Source organism: Caretta caretta, chromosome 7 (assembly GCF_965140235.1).
Source record: "Caretta caretta isolate rCarCar2 chromosome 7, rCarCar1.hap1, whole genome shotgun sequence".
NCBI lineage: Eukaryota > Metazoa > Chordata > Testudines > Cheloniidae > Caretta > Caretta caretta.
Genome location: NC_134212.1, coordinates 97,463,179 through 97,470,227, shown reverse-complemented (window position 1 = coordinate 97,470,227; position 7,049 = coordinate 97,463,179).

The following is a 7,049-nucleotide window of genomic DNA, read 5'->3' as shown; positions in this document are numbered from 1 at the left end:
CTGAGGGTGACACATCACATATGCTGACCAGTGGGTACAGATGCATTGATTTTTCTTTCACAGTTTAAACATCAACATTTTTATAGAATAATTTACCACTCCCAAAAGCTGCTGACATATATTCGACACTAACTTCACCAAGCCAGTGTGTGTTAGCTCATAAAGAAATACATAGCCAAAAGGTGGGAAAATGCATCATCTTTTCCTCATCTGTTTCTCTTTTCACCATGACCTTCTTGTCTGAAACTTCATGTTAACAGGATTTACAATGTATATTCTCAGAATACAGGTTCTGCAGAACCAATGGGATGCTGTGGGTGCCCTCTAGCAGTCAATATAACACATGACCGTTAAAAGAATATATTACAGTACATGTATTTTGCTGGACAACTATCTAAGCTTACTTTTTTTCTTTTGGAAACCTTGCTGCTGGTGTTTTTTCTTAAAACGGTCATGGTTCCTGGGCCAGATTCTGCCCTCAGTGACTTCTGTGCAGCCTTCAGTGATGATGCATGGGTGTCTCTGAGGGTAGAATTAGGTCCACTAGTTGAATTTCTGTCAGTTTTATTTGATAATTTAATCAGTACCTCCTTTAAACCCACACCTAAGGAACTCAAACTACAGTATTCAGTAAAGAACCTTTTTGTTTTACATTTATATTGTTTTATGTGTAACTTTTTTCAAAAATCAATACCACAGAAGGTGGTCTGACATTTGCAACTTGAACCAATTTAGAAAAGGGTTACTTGTTTCTGAACAGTATGTATATTATATTCAAGATTAGTAAGTCTTTCGTTTCATTGGCCATATACTGTTCTATCTAGCTGCAATATTTTTGGGGTGTTATTCTGCACAGGAGAGCCAGGGCTTTCTAGGGCAGGTAATTCCCATGTCGTGGGATGGTTGGCTCATTATGCATGGAGGAGGAAAACAAATATCCTTTTGGCAGCACTGTGCAATGTGGAGATGTAATTCAAGTTCCACTAACCTCAGTTTTTGATATGTACTTCTCTTACCTCCTGCTCAAGCTGTGCAGGGTGAGAAAATTTCTCTTTGCCTCAGGCTATTGTAACCTCTTCACAGAGAGGGGGTCTGCAGAGAGGGGGTAAATGGGTGGGCTCTGGCCAATTTTCTTGGCAAAGTTAAAAATGCACTAACCTGCAGTTGAGGTTGGTGGACTATTGTCATCAACTGGGGAAGGCTGGTTCAGAGACTTCTATATGTTCCCTGGTTCTGCATTGTTGTGGTGAGGGGAACTTCCTTCCTTCCTTCTTCCCACCCTGGGTTTTTCCTTCCCCTTTGATTGTCACCGGGAGGAGGAAAATCTGTAGCTCAATAAGCTCCAGTCAGCAGCTGTCAGGCAGGGTCGGCTGGTACTCAGAATAAAGCTGGGCTCTCCCCAACCACGAGGCAGTAGAACCCCTGCTAGCTAAAAGACCACCCACTGTCAGGCAGCAGAGCCATTACAGCTCCCCCACAGCAAAAAGGATCCCTCCTCCCCACCAGCCAAATGCTCCTCCAACAAGCAGCAGAGACCTTACCCAGGCAAAAGCCCTCACCAGGCTGCAAATCTATGCAGAGGACCCCCTCTAGTCCACTGGCCATAATGCCCCCCACCCGATTTCAGAGCTTCCTAGAGCTTCCTCCTTGCTGGATAAGAGGTTCTACCCCTCAGACTCTCAGGCAAATAGCTCTTGCGCTACCCTTGCAGCCAGCAGAGCCCCTAAGTCCCGCCTGTGCCTTCCCAATGGGCTGCAGCTCCTTGCAGAGCCCCCTCCCCCTGGGCAAAGAGCAGCAGAGACCCCTCTTCCTACCAAGCTCATTTGGTGCTGTTGCTCTTCAGATGCAAAGGATGGTGCTGGCAAGCTCCTCGGCCTCCCTGGCTGTCTGCTATACAGGCTCTTTGTGTAGCTCCTGAGGTGGGGATGGAGCTCAGCACCGTGACTGCTCAGATTCTTTGGGGGCACATTCTTTTTAGCTGACATCATCCCTGTTCCATTCTTTCAGGGCGCCCCCAGAAGTTTTTCCCATGGTATGTGTAGTCAGTCTTCGTGGAGCCATCCCTGCTGCAGCTGCTGGCCCTAGTGCCTCACCAGCTGAGTCACCACCATGCTCAGTTCCTGCCTTCCAGCCTGGACATCCAGGTGCAGAGTCCCTCCCAACCTCTGAGAGGAGAGCAGGCTGCTGGAAGTGCGGTGAGGCCCGGCTGGCCTCGGGAAGCCCTTGTGCAGGAGATGGTTGCACGGCAACAGTGAGAAGGAGTATTACTGTCAGACCCTCTGCTGTGTGCGCCCACTCAGGTTTGGCCTCGTAGCCCTCTAATTTGATGGAGAGGCAGTGGGGCCAAACCTGGGCCTTGCTGCGACCCCCCATGCATGGGGATCACAATGTCACTCACTTAATTTTGGCCCCACAGCCCTGCATCATGACAGAGGGCAGGCAGGGCCAAACTTGAGCAGGCAATAGGATGGCCAGCACTGCTGCTCCTTGCCACTGCCAACGGTGCTCACCATGAGAAACGTGCACATGGCTGTGGGTGCCACAGATGAGGAGCTTCTTTAGGATCAGGCAGCCACCAGCCTGTCCTTTCCTGGGCTGCACTTCACCTTCTTGTGCTGGGACTTGCCCATCATCATTATCAGCCACAACTGCTGTCAGCCATGGAGAGGTGGTCTTGGGCCTGTGGTCCTTTCCAGTAAGATGTACAATAAATGAGGTGCTTGGAAAGATTTAAAAATGGTTTTAAAAAAACTTTTCTTGCTGACATCTTAGTGTGCAAATTCTTTTCATTCTGGAAAATAGAGAAGTATAAGCAGCAAGGAGTCTCTGTAAGTCATGGATACCTTGTGTTACTAAGATTTCATAGACTTTCAGTAATATTTGCTCATCACACAGGTAAGAAGACATTTAAGGTCAAATACTAATATGAAATGTACATGGGTTTATGCTCAAAAAAGAATAAAATGTACAGTCAGAGTAAGACCAGTAAACCTAGCTTCAAACCCAGAAAACAGAAATCTATTCTATATAGATTCTCAGACGGTGCTCATCAGTGTAGAACGGGGTGGGCAAACTACGGCCTGAGGGCCACATCCGGCCCTCCAGATGTTTTAAACTGGCCCTCAAGCTCCCACCTGGGAGCAGAGTCAGGGGCTTACCCCGCTCCGCGTGGCTCCTCGAAGCAGCGGCATGTCCCACCTCCAGCTCCTATGTGTAGGGGGCTCAGTGCACTGCACTGCACCCACCCCAAGCACAGCCCCCAAAGCTCCCATTGGCTGGGAACTGCGGCCAATGGGGGTTGCAGGGGAGGAACCTGTGGATGGGGCAGCCTGGTCGCACCTCTGCGTAGGAGCCAGAGGGGGGACATGCTGTTGCTTCTGGGAGCTGCTTTAGATAAACGCCACCCGGAACCTGCACCCCTGACCCCCCTTCCATGCCCCAAGCCCCTGCCCCAGCCCTGATCCCCCTCCCGCCCTCTGAACCCCTCAGTCCCAGCCCAGAGCTCCCTCTTGCACCCCCAACCTCTCCTCCCCAGCCTCACCCCAGAGCCCTCACCCCCATCCCAACCCCCAATTGTGCGAGCATTCATGGTCCGCCATACAATTTCTATGCCCAGATGTGTCCCTCGGTCCAAAACGTTTGCCCACCCCTGGCGTAGAATCTGAGTTCCTACCAGTAGTGCATTAGGGTGCATGACTAACATCTGTCATGTGATGTTTGTTCTCTCATCCTTTTCCCAGGGGGAGAAGTGGGGACAGTGGAGTGTCTTCTTTTGATAGAGGGAGGATTTTTTGGTTCCTTTTAAATGTACATGTTACTATGTGTTTCTGTTAGAGAAGTGAAGCTCAAAGAACATTGTCTTCACTTGGAGCAGAAAGTCATGAGGTTTGTAATGGTCCTTACTTCCTGGGAGAATTCATTCCACAGTCTTGGACCAGCCCTGAAAAGATTCTATCTCATGCACAGATGAGCCTTACCCCCTATTGTGCCTGAGCCATGAAGTTCTTGACCAGTCTTCATCCTTGAGCTTTAGGTGATCTTTTAAATATCCTGGGCCCAGGCCATTTAGTGCCTTGAGAATAAGGGCTGAGACCCTGAACTTTATTAATAAATAACGGGGAAGCCAGTATAGAGAACAGAAGACAGCTGTGATGAGCTCACAGTAGCTTGTGTTGCTGAGGAGATGCACTGTAGTGATCTGTGCTAGTTGGAATTTCCTAAGTGCTGAAGGCTTCATGCCCACGTATACACCATTGCTGTAATCCAGCCAAGAGATGATGAAGGTGTGAATAACTAAGGACAGAGGTCAAGGGTTGACAGGATGAACTGTGTCTCCAAGCATCATACAGCCTCTGGAAATGCCCCCTTTCACATGCTAAGCCCTAGACCAGGGGTTCTCAAACTGGGGGTCAGGACCCCTCAGGGGGTCACGAGGTTATTACTTGGGGGGTTGCGAGCTGTCAGCCTCCACCTCAAATCCCACTTTTCCTCCAGCATTTATAATGGTGTTAAATATACAAAAAATGTGTTTTTAATTTATGGGAGGAGGGTGGCACTCAGAGGCTTGCTATATAAAAGGGGTCACCAGTACAAAAGTTTGAGAACTACTGCCCTAGACCTCTACAAGGGCAACTCCACACGACTGGACAGCTAGATTCAGCACCCATGTTTCTCTCTGTAGCTGTCCAGCAGGTCCAAATGAGTTTAGACCCATGGTAGAGACTTTATCCCTGTAGGAAGCAGTACAACCAGTAGCTATTTGCAGCAATGCAAGACAGCATTCTCAAAACAAGACTGCAGTTACTAGTCAATTGAAATACACTATTCAAGCATCCTTAGGTGAGTTTGGAAATGTAAAATTTCATTACGTGCCCCTCTTTTCCAAAGCCTTCTGGACTGCATCTCTGCTGCTGATGTGCAGCAGAAAATCTTAGAACCAAGTGACCTCTCACCTATAGTCCTTTGTCTCAAGGTCAGTCCTCCTGTGTTCACAGGTTCTGCTTCCCTTGGCTCCTAGCTGTTAACAGTTAGTGTCTGGTCATTGGTCCTCCATTGTATCTCCAAAGCAACTTCATCCATATGTGGACAGTTCTTGAAAGTTCATTCATACCAACTCAGACCTGCCTATATAATGAACACCCCACCCCTTATTCCTCCAGCCCAGAGGAAAAATTAACTCTTTCAGACCTACTGGGAAGCAATACAAAGTGAGTGGGTAAACTGAGTCATGCATATTTTCCATAAAATATTACCAAAAATTTCTACATTTTCCACACCAGGCATCATCCATCAGTATGCGACAGACTTTCCTAGCCAACCAGAGAGGATAGAAAGCATTACTCCTGGATGCTGCTCTTTGAGAGCTTAGTGTTAAAAAGGAAACCAGGAGCAACCCTGAGCTATGGACTAAATGGACCAATTGTGGGTGTGCACTTTTAACCAAAGGAGACTGCAAACTCCTCTAAAGGCTTTCCCCTATCCCCTAGCATTACCGCTATCTTGCTGTGATTTAGCTTCAACCAGCTGTTCTCCATCTATGAGCTGATCTCATGCAAGCACTGGGCCATCTTGATAATGGTGTTGACCTACAGACTGAAAATTTGCATCTTTGAGGTTTTATTTTTTCCATGTTCATATGGTCTTGCAATTCTTGGCTTCACATTAGATTTTCAAGCTCACGGAAACCAGACAAAACTGAAAATCTTGACAGAAAAACCTGAGATTTTCACTCTATAAGGAGTCAAAAAAATTTAAATACATGCCCACTGCCTATCTGAACAAATATGTTTTAATTCTGCTAGGACTGCTCACCTGATCCATCTATTCACCCTCAAATAATTTCTGTCTATATTCTGTCTGCAGATAGCACAGCCATGTTCTTTATTGTAAGGTCTTTGGAGCTCCTCAAATTATGTGTACTGTGAGCACATTTCTGGGTATGATACAAATTAGAAATAGTAAATATATAAATATACCTGTACTACCAAAAATAATGGGTAATATTTTCTGATCCTATCCTTCTTGTGTTTACTTACTATATTAACGCAAAGTAAAGGCCAAAGGCCATTTTGCAAAACTTTTTCTTCCTTAGCTGACTAATGTGAAAAATAAGTTATTATTTAGCGCTTTCACAAGTACTGGAAAATAAATAGGAAAACTTTTGTATCTACTTTTGTAAAAACTACATTTGATTGTAGTGCAGTAAATGCCATTCATGACATCCTGATCTAATTTGCATTCTTATCGTTGCAGTGTTATATAGCTCCTGGAAAACAGCGCAACATTCTAGAAACATGATACAAAGATCCTCATCAAGGCACTTAGATAACAAGAGCAGAGTATAAAAACACAGGCCTGTCCACAGTGGATATTTGCCCTGGTGCAGCAACTGACCACCACTGTTGGCTGTAATTGGAGGTCCAGCATGGACAAGACTTCAGGCAAACAGATCACATGAGTGACCTTTTCCTTTGTGCACTAAAAAGCAAAAACAATAAAACAGCAGCTATTATTGACCATTGCTTGATTCAAATCTCTGCTCTAGAAGAGACATACTCCATAGCTAATTGCCAATCCATTTTGCTTTCTAAATGTACCGGTAAGACATTTTACTAAAATTCCCTACTGGAGACAAGGCTACAGTGCATTTCACCCCAAAGTCTTAAACTTTTGTTAATAAGCTTTCATCATTCATGATGTGTACTATGATCCCTATTGTACATATGAGTAAACAGAGGCACAGAGAGGTCATATAGTAATACAGTGGCAGTGCTTGGTAAAGAACCCAGGAGTTCTAATTCCATTCAACCCCTTGTATCAGTAAATGACAATTCATCTCTTAAAAGGTAGTAAACAACAACAACAAATCTAATTCCATATTAAACAGGGATGGACATTTTCTTTCTGACCACTGGTCAGACAATGGTTCTTGGAAAACTAATGTTTTGAAGAATTTATATTGGTCCAAACTGCTGTTTCTAGCACTGGTCGGTCAGAGACTATTGGATCTTACAATGATGCCTACGTTTATTAAATTGGTTTTTCCAGTA